Raw genomic sequence first — 15,861 nt, 5'->3', positions numbered from 1 at the left:
TTGTTTGTGTTGAAGCTGATGAAGCTTTGCCCCCGTGCTCTGTTTAGACTTAAGGGTTATTAAAAGCTGTTCAGCTCAGTGAGGCCAGGGTCACAGTTTCCGAGAGAAAGAAACTATGTACACAAGAAGTCAACAAATAATGGAGTAATTCATGTCAGTATGACCCAGTCAACAACTCAATGCCACTGACAAAAATCTACTCAAAAATCCTGGTTTCAGAATTCAAGGGGCGCTGTGGGAAATGCCTGAGGACCAAGTTGGTGGATGTCCAAGTGAAGATGGACTTGCTAAAGCGAAGATAGGCTCACCCAAGTCTTGCCAGCTCTGACCTTAAAGCAGGTCAATGCACATGACCAGCATGGGCTTCAAACTTTGTCCTTACACACCTGACATGTGATCAGCTCCTAGAAAAGTCTTTTATGATTGCAGCCTGATGCAAAATATGCTAGAAAAAGCTAAGATAACAACTGCAAGCTCTTCAAATGACCATATGTTTTTTTGCTTGCAACTGTTTCACCTATTAGATGAAGGCTGTCATCTTCCTTTTAAGTTTTCTTTAAGCTAGGAAGTCCCAGCTTGTTCAGCCTTTTCAGATGATATATACAACACTTTAGCTTCTTTCCATTTTTGTCATCTAAGATTCCATTAATTGCTTTACATCTTTCTGGAAAATGAAGCTTTCCTAATAGGATACTGTACCCCAGCCTTTATGTTTATATTTTCCTGTTTATAGCCTGTCCGTTTATACTTTCCAGAGTGATGTTTATCTCTTTTCACAGTATCCTGACATTGTTGTGTCACAGTCATCTCATCATCCTCCATTTTTCTTCATGACTGCTAGAGTGCCACTTCCACTGATCCCATCCAATCTTCACGGTGCTTATGATTGTGGCACTTTTCACCACCTTCTGCTGAGTTTAATTTATTTCATACCTTTCTTTAAGTAATTTTGTAATTCTTTTTTTCCTTTCATAAGCTTCACTGAAGTCAGAGTAAGCAAAATCTGAATCTTTTCCTTGTCCAAATAGAGCAAGAAGTAATGGACTTCTGCAGAGGAGATTCTGATTATATATTCAGGAAATATTTCAACTGCTAAGAACAGCAGAAGAGTGGGATAGAGTGGGTGTAAAATCTTCATTGCTAAAGGCCTTTCAGATCAGGATCGACAGGCATCTGTCAGGAGTGACATAAGTATAAGTACAAAAGTACTTTATGCCAGTAATGGAATAGATGAGACTGCTTCCAGTGATTCTCTGCAAAGATGAAACCAATAATTGTTTTCAGTTGCATGAGGTTGCAGAGTAAATTTACCACAGAGCAAGTGAACAAAGTCTCAATAAAAGAAAATCCACATTTTAATCACATTTGTCTACATGGGGTCTTCAAGACTAATTCATAAGGATTTCCAAAGATTCTGAGGCATCAGGTGTTTGAAAATATACATGTGTGTAGACAGAAGCTATTGTTAAAGCATATTTACACAAAGATAAGGCATCAAAAATTACCTTTCATTAAAATTGTTTTTTTCCCACAAGTGATGCTGTTGACTAATTTTAATTTGATCTTTAAAACCACTTCTGTGATGTTCAGAAGTTTGCTTCCCCTTATGGAGAAAGACATTGCATACCTCTTTGTGTGTGTTTTCTCTTTCAAACTTCACCTTAGTGTCTTAGTTTGCTTTTGAGCAGAAATATCAGGAGGTTTCAAGATCTGGTGATACAATAGTAAGTTTTCATACTGATATTCTTTGGGGAACAAGAGTAAAATAAACTTAACACTTCATATGATAGCTACCCTGTAGCAACTAAGATTCGTGAGGTGAGTGAAATTTAGTAGGTTGGGTGGTAGGGGAGAGCAGCCTGTCTTCTACAGTTGGTAGTGCTTCATTATTATGCTCTGGTTTCTGCAAAACAGCCTTGAGCTTCTGAAAACAATAATTTGCAAGCCTACTCTAATCAAAGTTCCCCCAAGGGATCAAGAAGTTAACCTATATTTCACAATCACTCGTTTCTTCTGGAATCCTTTTTTTTATTCTAGCAAAAATGATCCTTTTACAAGGTTAGTTCTTGCAACAATATAAAATGTGCAATGACAAGCAAAAATGTCATAAGAGTCACTGTAAGTAAAAAAATATTATGTTTTAACTAGTTTGGTCATGATAACAGCTAAAAATACACTGAAATTTTTGTAAATACCTGCGCAGAAATAAACTGAATTCTTTGCTTCTTTTTGCTGGGAGCTCACATGTGCGGAGATTCTTGCCTCCAAGCTCTGGAGCAAAGAAAATATACCAATGACCAAAGAATATTGGGTGTAAATTCATAGAGCTTTGGGGAAGTACATTTGCTTCAAAACTTCATCTTTCTCTAGCAACTAATGTAAGTTAAGGCAAATTCAATACTGAAATCTGAAACAGTAGGTACAAAATGGGAGCTTTACAACTTGAAATTTCTATTTAAAGATAGTTTCATTTTGCTTTAAAATAATTGATTCCCAAACATATGATTGAGATCAGCCAGAAGAACTGCATGCAGTGTTGCTATAGAGGAGCCAAACTGCAAAAGACTGTAAGACTGCAGTGGAAATAGATTAACACACAGAGGGATGCAAGCTTCTAAAATGAACCTAACAGTTTTGAAATTAGTTTCTCCTCAGATTACATGAGATCTCAGTGCAACTACCCTGGCTATATTTAAATCCTTAGGCCATTTTCCTAATAGTGGTGTGGTGTTGTTGCATAACATACATAGCATTACAAATACACGTACATTTATGTGAGCAATTTAGTAAAAAGCCAAGAACGCTTATTTTAGTTCTGAAGGTAAACCCTGAGCGAGTTTGAATGCTGCTTTTTTCCAGTTGCCAATACTATTTGTAAATTGTGCCCTGAAAGCCACTCTTTTCAATCAAATGGAGCGCTGCCATGCATGTGATCTGAAGTGGCAAGTGTCAGGGACTGTTGTTAACAAACTGTTGAACTGAACAAATGGTTTTACGTACTAGCAACAACAACAAAAAAGTTACTATCCTCTATTCCTTCTTCCACCCCACTGCTTATGAAACAGCTGCAGGGTCAGACAACCTCACAGAGGTAGCCTCAGCTCAACTGTTATTGCAAAATGACCTAATGTGAGAGGTTAACCTGAAAACAAGAAGATAGAATTATCACAAGGAGGTCTAACAGAAGAGCAATGCTGTACAATAAATGATATTTTAAACACCACCAAAGAAATGTAAATAAGCAAAACGACTTTGCAGCAGAGGAGTGTCTGGTGAGCAAAACGACTTTGCAGCAGAGGAGTGTCTGGTGAGCAAAAGATGCACAAGAAATGCAATAAAGCAGATGTAAGAAAAACGTTGAATTTGTGACTTGAGTAAGTAGCAAATATTAAAATTTTTTCTCACAATTTTAACTTCTAAATCCTCCAAATAACTGTGTCATTACACAACATCAAGGGATTAACAGTTGGCATATGACAGCTGTAAGCAAAGAACCATAAAGGAGCATGTATCAAAAAAAAAAAAAGCTCAGTGATCTTAAAATAATAGAGTATCTGTTTTTATAAGGCAGTGTTAATCCAGCAATATAAGGAATTAAAACTCCAGAAAATAAATAGGTTTGGTTATTTGCTCTTGCTCCACAAGAGCAGAGTTTCATTGTTGAGTAGAGTATGACAGTTCTAATGCCATCCCATCTACACCACACTGACAGACCACTCTTGACTTCCCAACCAATTCCTCATTTTTTTTTCCAAAGGCAGCCAGCTGCAGTGCTTGAAAACAAAGACAAGGAGCAACTTGTTTTAACAGCAAGAATCATCACAGAATTTGTTCCCCTGTGACACTCCTGGGCACTTTATTTTGACATAATCTTTTCTCCCCTTGCATTTCCTTTATGTTAGATCTTGCCTGTGAATCAGTCATGCTCCTCCAATACATATTCACTATGTTGGATCTATCAAGAAAGCTAGTGTTTCCCTTTTATTTAATAGCACTTCTGGCTCAGTAATGTAGAGTGGAATCTGTAACTTCTACTGAACTTTCAGAAGTGTGATGTGTGCATGACATTGTGCTTGTACTTGTGGGTCTCTTTTGCATTCTAGTATGTTCACAGGCTTCCTGTTGCATGGTTCTCCTTTTCATTAGGGGCAACAAATAGGGACCATATGCTGTCCCTTCCCCCTTTTATTTTTTAAACAATCATAGTGTTTATAAAACACTATTTAGTCTTATGAACAAAGAGGTGGAGAAAACCTGACTAACTTGTTAACTTGCTCTTGCTGCCAGTTAGAAAAAAACACCACCACTGGAATTCTGAGTGCAACTCTATCTAGGCTCACCAGATAATCAACTCCAAAGAATATGTTAAAGAATGCTTAGAAAAGTGGTGGTGTGCCAGCCACCAGCAATCAGACCCAGTCAACATGGGCTCACAAAGGGAAAATCACATTTAACTAACTTGATATCCTAATATGATGTCTTAGTGGGTGAAGGGAAGGCAGTGGTTGTGGTTTTCTGATTTTAATATGGCTTTTGATACTGTCCTTCACAGCATCCTTCTGAACATGTCCAACTGTAGGACAAGTGGGGATCACAGAGTGTGGGTGAAGAACTGGCTGAAGGGCAGGGTTCACAGTGTTGTAGTGGATGGGGTTACATCCGTCTGGCAGTCAGACACCGGTGGTGTTCCTCAGGGTTCCACTTCAGGGCCAGTTCTGTTCAGTATACGAGCAATCTGGATGCAGAAGTTGAATGCACCATTAGCAAGTTTGCTGATGAGACCAAAGTGCAAGGTGCTGTTGGCTGTCTTGAGGGACAAGTTGCTTTGCAAAGGGATCTAGGTAGACTGGAACACTGAGCTATGATTAATCAGATAAAATTTAACAAGTCAAAACCTGCACCTAGGACAGAGTAACAACAGACACAAGTATGAATGGACAGAGGAGTGGCTGGAGAGCAGCCTGAAGAAGGGACCTGGGGTTGCTGGTCAGCAGAAGCTCAATGTGAGTCAGCATTGTGTGCCCCAGCAGCCCAGAGCCCAAACCCCATCCTGGGGTGCATCACACATGGCATTACCAGCCAGCCAAGAGAGGTGATTATCCCTCTGTATTCAGTGTTGGTGCAGCCTCAGCTCGAGCGCTCGGTGCAGTGCTGGGCCCTCCAATTTAAGAAGGATATGAAGCTTCTTGAATGTGCCCAGAGGAGGGCAACAAAGATGGTGACAAGGCTGGAAAGGATGACCTGTGAGGAGCAGCTGAGGACTTAGGGCTTGTGTAGTTAGGAGAAAAGGAGGCTGAGGGGTGACCTCATTGCTCTCTATAGCTCCCTAAGGAGGGAAAGGGGAGAGGAAGCACTGAACTCTTTGCCCTGGGATTCAGTGATAGGACACAGGAGGAATGGTTCAAAGCTGTGCCAGAGCCAGGGGAGGTTCTGCCACGGTCCGAGGTGGGAGGGGAATGGGCCCGTGACACAGCACGGACGGATCCAGAGTCAAGGTAGAAGTGCAAATGGAATGCTTTATTGAGGTGTACGGGGGTTTTATGAGTTCGGGCAAGGAAAGGGCTAGAACATGGGGTGGAGCATGAGACAGACAAACGGGGGAACAAATCGGGGTAGGGACACAGGCAAAGGGGGAGGAATGTGGGAGGAACTGGGGAAGGAAAGGGCGAATGGTAACCGTCTCCTCTCTGCAGCTTCTTCAGGCTATCAGAGAGGGAAGCAGGGAAGCAGAGAAGTGAGCATGCCTGGGCATACCCGGGAAGTACAAATCCTGGGGAAACATACAATGTGTATATTTATAAACACATAAGAACTGTAAAGTCCGTATCATAAAGTCCTGTTAATTGCGTATATCTTCCTCCATGCCTGAAACTGTTCCCACTCTGCTTCCTGCTCCTTCACAAGGTTCAGATGACATTAGAAAGCATTTCTTTACTAAGAGGGTGGTCAAACATTGAAACAGGCTTTCTGGAGAGGTGGTCAAGGCCTGTCAGTGTTTAAGGGTCATTTGAACAATGTCCTTATATAACATGCTTTAAAATTTTGGTCAGGCAGTTGGACTGGATGATTGTTATATGTCCCTTCCAACTGAAATAACCTGTTCTATTTTAATCACACCATTATTTCAAGACAGATAATTGCTGATGATCATAACTGCAGCTAGCTGGAGATAGTGAACCACAAAGTTACCTTGGTTAGATATTTCTACCAAGACCATTTTTTAACCTAGCAAGATATTTAATAAGCTACTGTGCGACAGCAAAGGCATCTATCTTTCTCCAGATTCATCCTTCCTCTTTTGATCGCCTGTTCCTGCCCCACAGCACTTGTACAAAACACAGAGTCATATCAGAAAAATCTTGACTTAATATGTCTAAACCATGTCATGGACAAGGAAGAACAACTAGTTTCATAAAGAAAGATTACATCTGTCTGGATGCTATAGCAGAACAGACATTGGCTACGAAGAGCTAATATAATTTTCCTTATTAGAGAGAATTTCTTTCTAGCACAGCACAGGGCAGATTGAAAATCCCTGAGGTGTGAACGGTAGAAAAGCACAGAATAAGTCTCCTATCTAATCTTACTGCAAGTAGCTTCCTTTTCCTTTTTATCTCCCTTTTCTTCCCCAATAGCATGAGATGTTTCCAGCTATGATGTGTACTTGGATGGACACAGAAATCAGAGCACTCTGGAGATCATGAATAACTTTTCTTTGTCTTACTGTAATTTGTCTGAAGAATGATTTTAGCTGTTTATAGTAGGGTATTTCTCAGAGAATGGTCTAGTGATTATACAGATCTGAACTCTGCAAAATGCTTCTTTATGAAATTCAACAAGCATTTCCCAGTAGAAGCTGTGCTTGCCCAGTGGGAAGCTGGTGTCACAGATGTACTTGAGGTAGAACACCCATCCTTGGGGTCCCAGGTATCTCCCATCCTCACTCAAAAAACGTATTTCCCAAAAGGCTGTTTGTGTAACCCATACTTGAGTAAATTCAGTCTTTAATTGAGCCGTGCTGTATTACTGGAAAAACATGTGGCAATCATCAAAGTTCAGTTAATAAGCACTATGGATATAAAATTTCAAAATTTTGTTGGTAAAGAACATAATTGAGACTATAACTGAGCAGTATATATCAGAAAAAAATATTAGTTTACAATTTAGAGATTCCTCTATTCTGCAGGCTTCTCCTTTTGTTTCAGATTTTGCTGACACTTACGTTTTGCTATTAAGTATGTTCTTTTTTATATTGTTTCTGAACATGTGCTCACTCTCAAACTAATTTTCAAATTCCTTTGAAGATTCTTAGCAGCAAGTGTTGGTGAAACTTTTTTTGTTATAATAATTTTACTGATTTTTAGAGGAAAACTATATCTATACTGGTGGAATGAATGTTCATTAACTAGCTGGCATGAATTAAACCACTGTGAAAGACTGCTAAATTAAATGCATTCAAGTAGAAGGAAGTATTACTCACAGGCTCCAAGCATCTGCCTCAGATGAAATAGGCATCAAACACTGGAAGCAGCAGAGCCTTGTTCCACTGTGAAAAGAAATTATCCTAAGCCTTTACACTCAAGAAGTTAAATCAATGTACCAGACTGACTACTGTTAAATAATTGACACCCTATAGGACAAACAGATGAGATAATGCTGAACAAATAGAGATAGCCTAATAAATTACTGAATTGTATGCAGCAGCGTGAAGAGGTTGTTTTCATGAATTTGGAAAGGGCAGATTTGTTTAGGGTGGTGAATGACAAAGATCTATGAGAATTGTGAAGCAACAGCAAACTACAGAGCATATATTTTCCTCATTTTTAGAAAAACTATTGATTTATTCTATTAGGAATAAATAAGAAATTGGAAAAATACATACCTCTTTAAAAATTTACTGAATCGTAATGAACCTAGTAAAAGTAAAAGTTGTAGAAATGCTACAAATATTAAATACCAGAATACAGTACAGAGCTACTCTAAATCTCTTCCCAAATATCAAAAAAGGTGCATGAGGAAAATACAGAGAAAAAAAATCTTTAATTCGGAGGATTTTACTACTGCCAAACCAAAGACCTGGTTGGGCAAAGACCTTCTTGCTGGGCAAAGACCTGTCACTGCATTATATTCTGAGAGGTGGTGTATCACAGACTCTTTCTGCATCTAGATTTCTCCTAATGTCCTAGCTTTGTGATGAAACATCTCTTTTTCACTTATTTCTCTTTGAATATTGTCAAAAAAATATGGAAAAATTTTTACAAATATTAGACAGCCACTGATAAATTTCAGATTACTAATAAAAGGCTGGGTAGGTGTTCTGTATAAGATTCAGTCCAAAATCAACTTTTTTTTCACTTTAACATTTTTAAAGGGACATATTGTTTGCCACAGCTTCATCAGGTGCAAAGTTCCATATTTTCAGGCATGATTAACAATTTTTTTTTTTGTGTAGTTGTATGCTTACAGAGATAAAAAACACAGAAGCTTGAGTCATGATTTCAGAAGGGCTTGGAGGAGAGAGGAAAAAACCCACAGTTTTTGACATTTAGTTATTCCAGTAGAATTTTAAATTCAGACAAAGGAAGATCTGTATTTTGGTCCCTGTCTCCCCTCTCATTTTTTGCCTCTCTGCAACTCACACATGAAAAATAAAGATGCTTATTATGCACTTTTATTTTCAGCTCCATTTGTTTGATTAATCTTTGAAGTGTGATGAGGTATGGAGAAGAAAGTATTTATTTTCCTGTATAAATTTCAGAAGTTTATTTCTTTGATTCATTATCTATTATGTAGAGGTCGAGTGAACATGGAAACACTTTCAAACAGAAAATAATGCCTTTTGCCAATTAATTTCACCATATGAGGGCAGAATAATGATTTTTATGTCTAATCTTTGAGTTTCACATCTCATAGGTGGAAGTGTTTTAAAGGAAGAGAACATATTTATTTTTGAAAAGTTCAAGAAAGTTCTCCTAAAACCTTTCAAAGATACTAGGATTGCTGAACAAATTTGACTAATTTTTCTTTTTGTGTTTTGTCTTCTCAGGTAGAAGTAAAACTTGTTCCTTTGTCACATGCTAAAATAGCTGTCAAATACACTGCTTCTGGTAATTTACATATAATATTTTAGTCATAATATTAAAGCTTCTAAAAAAGGTATAAAATACCTTTTTTCTTCTTCCTTGTAAATGAATGCATTTTGATGAAAGATCTTAATGCAAGTTAAGCATTCAGTCATGAGGTAAAGCTGGTAGTGCCCGTAGTCTGTGCACAAGGCACATCGACTAAGAGCTCCGCTTTCGTTACTCAACATTTGGGGATGTAGATATGCTCAGTTATCAAAGATATGGTGAGTTATCAAAGAATATTCAAACATTACATTTTTAAAAAATTCTCCTATGTCTAGATTAAAACATTTAGCATCACATAAGTCATAGTATAAAGACTTCTGTATATAGATAACATTGCCTGATTCTTAGCAGACCCTAACAAACTTTATAAAGGAGAGGAGGAAATAATATGAGCAGTGCCATTACTTCTTTCTAAAAGTTTCAGTTCTTATATTACTTTCTGTCTTCTCTAGAAATTATTTGTAATGAACAGAACTCAAGTATCATAAGGAGCAACAAACATGTTCCATTTCCTACCACCACACTCTGGAAAGGAGAAGTGTAATAATAATTGGTGAATCGGAACAGTAAAAGTGCGTTGTCTGCAAACAATGGGATAGGAGGTGACTGATTTGGGATGTCTTTAGGATTTCACTTTCATAGCTATTTTCATTCACTTACTTTTGCTGATTTGGACAGAATCACGCCCTTCCCTAAGCTTTCCACAGGTATATTCAAAGTGCATACAAGTCTAAGAAAGAATCAGTTAATCAAATGGGCTTGGATGTTCTCACACAATTGAACAATTCAGACTCCTATTGTTTTCACAGAAAGCTCTGGAAACATATGCTGTCAATTTTCCAACTATTACTAACATTTTGCAGTAAAATGGTAAAACCACGGGAAACTCTTGTTGATGACACTGACTCCAACAGACCGAGTTCATGCAATATATGGCGAGCTGCAAAACTGATGCTTGTTTAAGCAAACCCAGAGGAGAGTTGTGAAGTGAGGATGAATAGGAGTGGAAAGTAGTGCAGGCTTATGAAAAATGTGCAGTCTTCAGCTCTGAATAAACCTGCCACACATCTACAAGGCTTTACCAATGTGCAGCACATGTGGGTTACGAACTCCCAACTGCTTGTTGCCTCTCTCCTAGACCTGGCAACTCTAGGATTCCTATGAAGCAGAAGAAGGCACTCCCTGCTCAGGATAGTCTCCAGCAGTCTCCTCAGCCAGTCACCTGTTGTTAAAGATGCACTGATCAAGTGTTCAAGCAAATAAAACTGATACTGTTGTCATAATCTAAAACTTACATCTCCCATAGAAGAGAAATTTTCTTTGTGAAATGTGCAACAGCAGCTGATAAAGTGTGTACATGATCATTACTGACTGGATTTTTCTATTTTATGTTTTGAATGCTCAAACCACTGCTCTGAGAAAAATATATCTAGCTTTTGTTCCTCTTATTCTGAGACATAATAAAATCTTTCTGTGTTTTTAACTGCCTTTTCTTATGTTTTGCTGTCTTTCCAATGCTGATACCCCTTCATTCATGCAAAAACAGCCTGCATTTCACATTAATCTTTTCACAGTCTGGTTTTGACTCTGAAATTTTCAGATCTCTGTGTAAAATGTCAAAAAAACTTTACAGTAAGTTGTCAATCTCCCTTTAATTTTTATTTTTCCAGAGGACTTCTAATCTGTTTTGTTATCTAATCATTCACCAATCTTACCTCAGTGGCCACTTTGCTGGAAGTGTTTAAAATAACTGTGGGCAGCTACATTTTGTACCTTATAATTTGATTCTGGTGTCTTTTAAAAATGTTCTGAATGTTTATCATACCACTCTGGATTAGAGTTCTTTGAGTCACGTTCTGCCAGTGGTAGTTCAGTCTTCATCCTAGCCATCAGAGTCTCCCACTCTGGCATTTTATACCATTAATAAAAATGTTTGAAAGAATAACAATGTATGAAATATTATTGACATGGATACAAGTAAACCAGTGCTCATAATATTATCACTTTCAAATATATGAATGTTAGAGCTGCAACATAAAAGCAATAGTCATAGTAATTATAATACTATTTAAAAAAACAACTTTAACTGTTATAAAGTAATGTTAATAGTAATAGTAAAGATCAAATTCACTATACAAGCAATTAAATGGCGATGTACAAACTAGTGCTTATGACAACAATATTGCTTATAATATTTCCTGGGTTTGCTGCAGTAATGCCCCAATGTTAAATATTGTTTGGTTCCATGTTTTATATCTTAGTATGTTCTGTTAAAGCTGCTGCAACCATGAAGCATATGTATTTTGACTCCTCCCTTCTGTATATGTCATCCTACTTTGAAATGTTCCACTCAGTGACACAGCAATATTTTTATATAAGGCGATTACAAACAGTAACTGCCCCTAACCTGCAAAATAAGTTTATACAAATTGTCTTTTCCACACAAGGTGGATGATATATAATTCCAGAATTGCCTTCAGTTAAGAAAGATATTGAAATGGTTCTGAACTAGCTAGCTAAGACAGCATTATCTCTTTCGTCTTCCCAGGAGAGATTTTCACTCTGAGGGAGACAACATTGCATGGAATTTAGTCCTTTTCTCTCCACACCTTTTCCTTAGTTATTAAAAACTTTAATCTGGAGAGTCTCAATGGAGGTAGTAGAATAACAGCAGCCCAGCCTTAGGTCTCTGTAAAACCAAAGGATATGGTTTTTGCTATATTTCTCTCTCAGTGATATTCTGACAGTTTAATTAAAATTATTCACCTAGTAGTTGCTTATATTCTATATTAAAATTATAAAAACTTCCTGAAATACCTGTGTTAAAGTAGGATACCCCTGTGATAAAATCTTCAAAAAGCTCCCAGGAACCTACACTTGTACTGCCAGTCTGTACTGTCAAATAGCCCTATACACAGTAACCCCAGGACGGTCTGCACACCTGACCTCTACAAGACACCAAAGCTCAGCATCTGCATCCAACACGCAGCCCAAGACCTGTGTAGGCCCTGAATACAGGGGAGGAGAACCAGAAGCATCACCTTGGTAGCCTCCCTTTGTTGGCCAAGATGAGACAGACTTACTGCCAACCTCTAGAGACTCAAGCTATCACCTGTCTCCCCAACTTCTTCTCTCTGCCAGTAAAAAATTCGCTTTGGGTACTTGATTAACAACAGAGCTAAGCACCATCTCAAGCAAGATATACACACTTCAGGAACCAGGAAACACTAAATCTCAGAAGATCCCTCAAAAAAAAGGGAAAGATTTTTCTCAGCTAGAGGAAGAGACACTTTATTGTGTGACTACAGCTGAGAAAGGCCAAGCTCAGAGACAGAAAATGAAGGATCAAAGAGTAAATAGGGAAGTAGCTCACCCAACAAATACTTTTTGGACACAGTGCCATAATTAATTGTCTTTACTAATTACTTCTCATTGTCCTAGGAAGCATTAAGACATTCTGAGCACATACCTAGAGTTTTCCATTAAGGGACATGATGATAAGATCATGGGCATAGTTGTCTGGATTATGGTATTAAAAAACATTCTCATTTGAAACAAAATGGTTCTGGATTAAATCACTTCATTTTCTTTCAGTCATCCTGTATTTCCTCACCATCATAGTTTTTTCTCCCTCTATGCTTTCAATATCCAAATTAGTTCAGACAGGCTCAGAATTTAAAAATGCCTTCTGATTTTGTCTTTCTACCATGACACATTATATTTTGTTGCTTTTTTCCTCTGTTTTTTTATCCTTACGAGGATTATTTTTTCCATAATACTAGAAAGACAAGCATTGTATCTTTACTTTTTTTGTACTTTTTTCCTGTGAACTACAAGTATCAAGAAATGCTTTCTGTTTCTCCAGCAAAATTTATGGCTGCATACAATTACTCCTATGTAATTATTAGAGTATGTAAATATTACAGTCAACTGATCTGGAATTCTATGATCTCCTCAGCAGCCTATCTCAATGTTTTGAGGACAGGTTGCCTATGCAATAGACTTCTCAAAGTTCTCATTCTGGTGTTGACTTTTTTTTTTTGTCTACCTCTATCTTCACGTATCTAAAGGCACAGAAAGTTATGGGTTCTAGCTATTTTCATGAGCAGGTCTTATTCATAACTTTTCACAGAAACAGAATCACAGAATGGGTAAGATTGAAAGGGGCCGCCAGTGAGAGCATCTGGTCCAACCTCCCTGCTCAAGCAGGGTCATCCTAGAGCATATATATTGCACAGGATTTTGTCCAGATAGTTTTTAAGTATCTCCACAGACAAGTTGGTTTAAAATCTGTGCTTACACCTGAGATTTCAGGGAAAAAATAGTGAGAAATCCAGAATTTGGACAAATATTCTTAGGTGCCATAAAACAAAGCTCTTCTTACCATGCTAAAGAAGAAAGGAGACTTCACCTCCTTTGAAAATTCTGCTTTCCATAATGGGCTGTTATTTTGGTTTTAATACAGTACTATGCCCACTAGATTGCTGCATTTTTCCATTTGGGGAGGTATGAAAATACTACCTGTGAACCGAAGCAACCATCCTTTTGATAGACCTGAGTAAATAGAACAAGAAACAGTCTAGTTTCCTTACCTCATATTCATTGTTGTTGGAAGTTAACTCAAATCTTCATGAGACTGTGTGATAAAAGAAGAATACTAGAAAGAAACACAGTTGTTCAGAAGTGGTGATGGAGTTGGCTTATATTGTAAGAAGGGGCTCTGTCATCATTAAAAGTTAATGGAAATTGAAGAGGAGGAAAAGGGAAGATTCTTCCTGATGAATGAGAAAAGACAAGTGTCACACATCTTCAGGAAGGGCAAGAGGTTTCTCCTCATACACCATGTGCTGCTGTCCCCTGAGCCTTCTGATAACCCTCCACTGGACTCACACCAGGATAGCAGTGTATTTCTTCTCCTGGGAAGCTCACAAGAAGGCACAGCAGTCCAGCTGTGAACTCCCTAGTGCTAAACAGAGGGGAGTGCTAAACCTCCCTAGACTTGCTGGCTACACACTTGATACCACAGCTGTTGGCCATTCACTGCAGAGCCATATGGCTTGCCCATATTTACCTTTAAAGATGGTTTTTGGGTAGAGGAATCAGCAAGGAGCACGGTGTCAATTTTCTGAAGTTAAACATATCTGATTTGAACTGAAAACAAACTTTGAAGCCACTGGTAGTGCTAATATATGTTCCTTGTTTTGCTGTCTTTCATGTTTAATTGTTGTTTAGGGCACTCTACACAATAATACCAATTGTTTTGCCATTGGTTGGTGAGGCAACTCCAGAAACATTTTAAGTGTTTTTGATAGTGGAAAAGCATGAAGCCTTATGTTGAGCTAGAGATTAGTTTATTATAATAGAATAGATAAGAAATAAGTGTTGCCTTCATAATGATTCTCCATCTTCCAAATCAATCCCCATTTTCTTCCACATTTTTAAAGAAACTTGTACTTAATTACTAAAATTATCAAGAGAAACTTGATAGCATAATCAAGCACTGAGGCATATAACTCCAGCTATAGCTGCTCCAACAAACTTAATATACCCAGTTATAGATTAATTCAAAAATATGGGCTGGGATCTACAAGAGGATGAATTGCTAAAGCATAAAAATGTTTTAAAATGTAAATTACAATTCCATAAGAAAGGCTAAAACTATTATTACTATAAGAATCACTACAAACACAACAGAAGAGCATGGAGTAGAGTTTTAATTAATAGGAGAAAGAGCAGTATAATCACAGATTAAGATCTGTCTGTCTCTATTTCAGGCTCTGGTTTGCACTGGAGTCTTATTAATTAAATATTCGTAATCTATCCTTTTGCCAAATAAATAATAATCATGTCTGTCCAAAGTTGAAAGGTCATTTATCCAAGGAACCTCCCTCCTGGTTCATTCTTTTCATCTCATGTCTTTTATTTGAAACAGCTCTTCTTTCCACGAAAGAAAGTACTGAAAGCCAAAACTGACAGAAATTTCAACTTGTCAAGCTATTCAAGAATATACCAGACATTGTACTATAAAATGGAGAGTGTTTTGTGACTAAAGAAGCTTGGGAAAATGTGTTTCCACATCTGACACACTTTTAAACTTTACAACAAACTATTCCTTCTTCCTAAAGGTAACAAATATGTGTCTTTTTCTTTTCCTATCATTTGTAGATATTTTCTACAATTTCTACAATCTTCGAGTATTTGATGGAAAAGTCTAAAAGAATTAGCTTGTAGAAATCTAATTTGAATCTGTCTGCATGGTTTAATGACAAAGTATAGAATATGGATGTTATCACATCGACAAATTGGCCTGATGCAGAAGTATCAGAAATATTTGGTATATGTAAATATATATTTCACATTCGAAACAGAGACAATAGAGAAACATTCTTGCTCATGTTCACTAATGGACTTTGTGCAGATGGTATTTTGAGAAACCTCGCTATGAGGTGGTGAATGAACTGGTGAAAAAGGAATACATTAAAGGAAAGTGGTCTTTTTGACACAATACAGAGCTCTTCAAATACAGGACAGACATAGTGAAGAGTTAAATTCTTTTTAAAGAACTCTTTAGATCCCTGTCCTGCTTCATTAATTCTTAGTATTGTTCTTTGTTTGACTGTAACTATATTAAAATTTATAATAAATATCTGTAAATATGCCTTCTTCAAGTAGGGACTTCCTTTCCTTCCCTTCCCTTCCCTTCCCTTCCCTTCCCTTCCCTTCCCTTCCC

Source organism: Corapipo altera, unplaced genomic scaffold, assembly GCF_003945725.1.
Source record: "Corapipo altera isolate COAL_440 unplaced genomic scaffold, ASM394572v1 24b, whole genome shotgun sequence".
NCBI classification, from domain to species: Eukaryota; Metazoa; Chordata; class Aves; order Passeriformes; family Pipridae; genus Corapipo; species Corapipo altera.
This window is presented reverse-complemented; position numbering follows the sequence as displayed.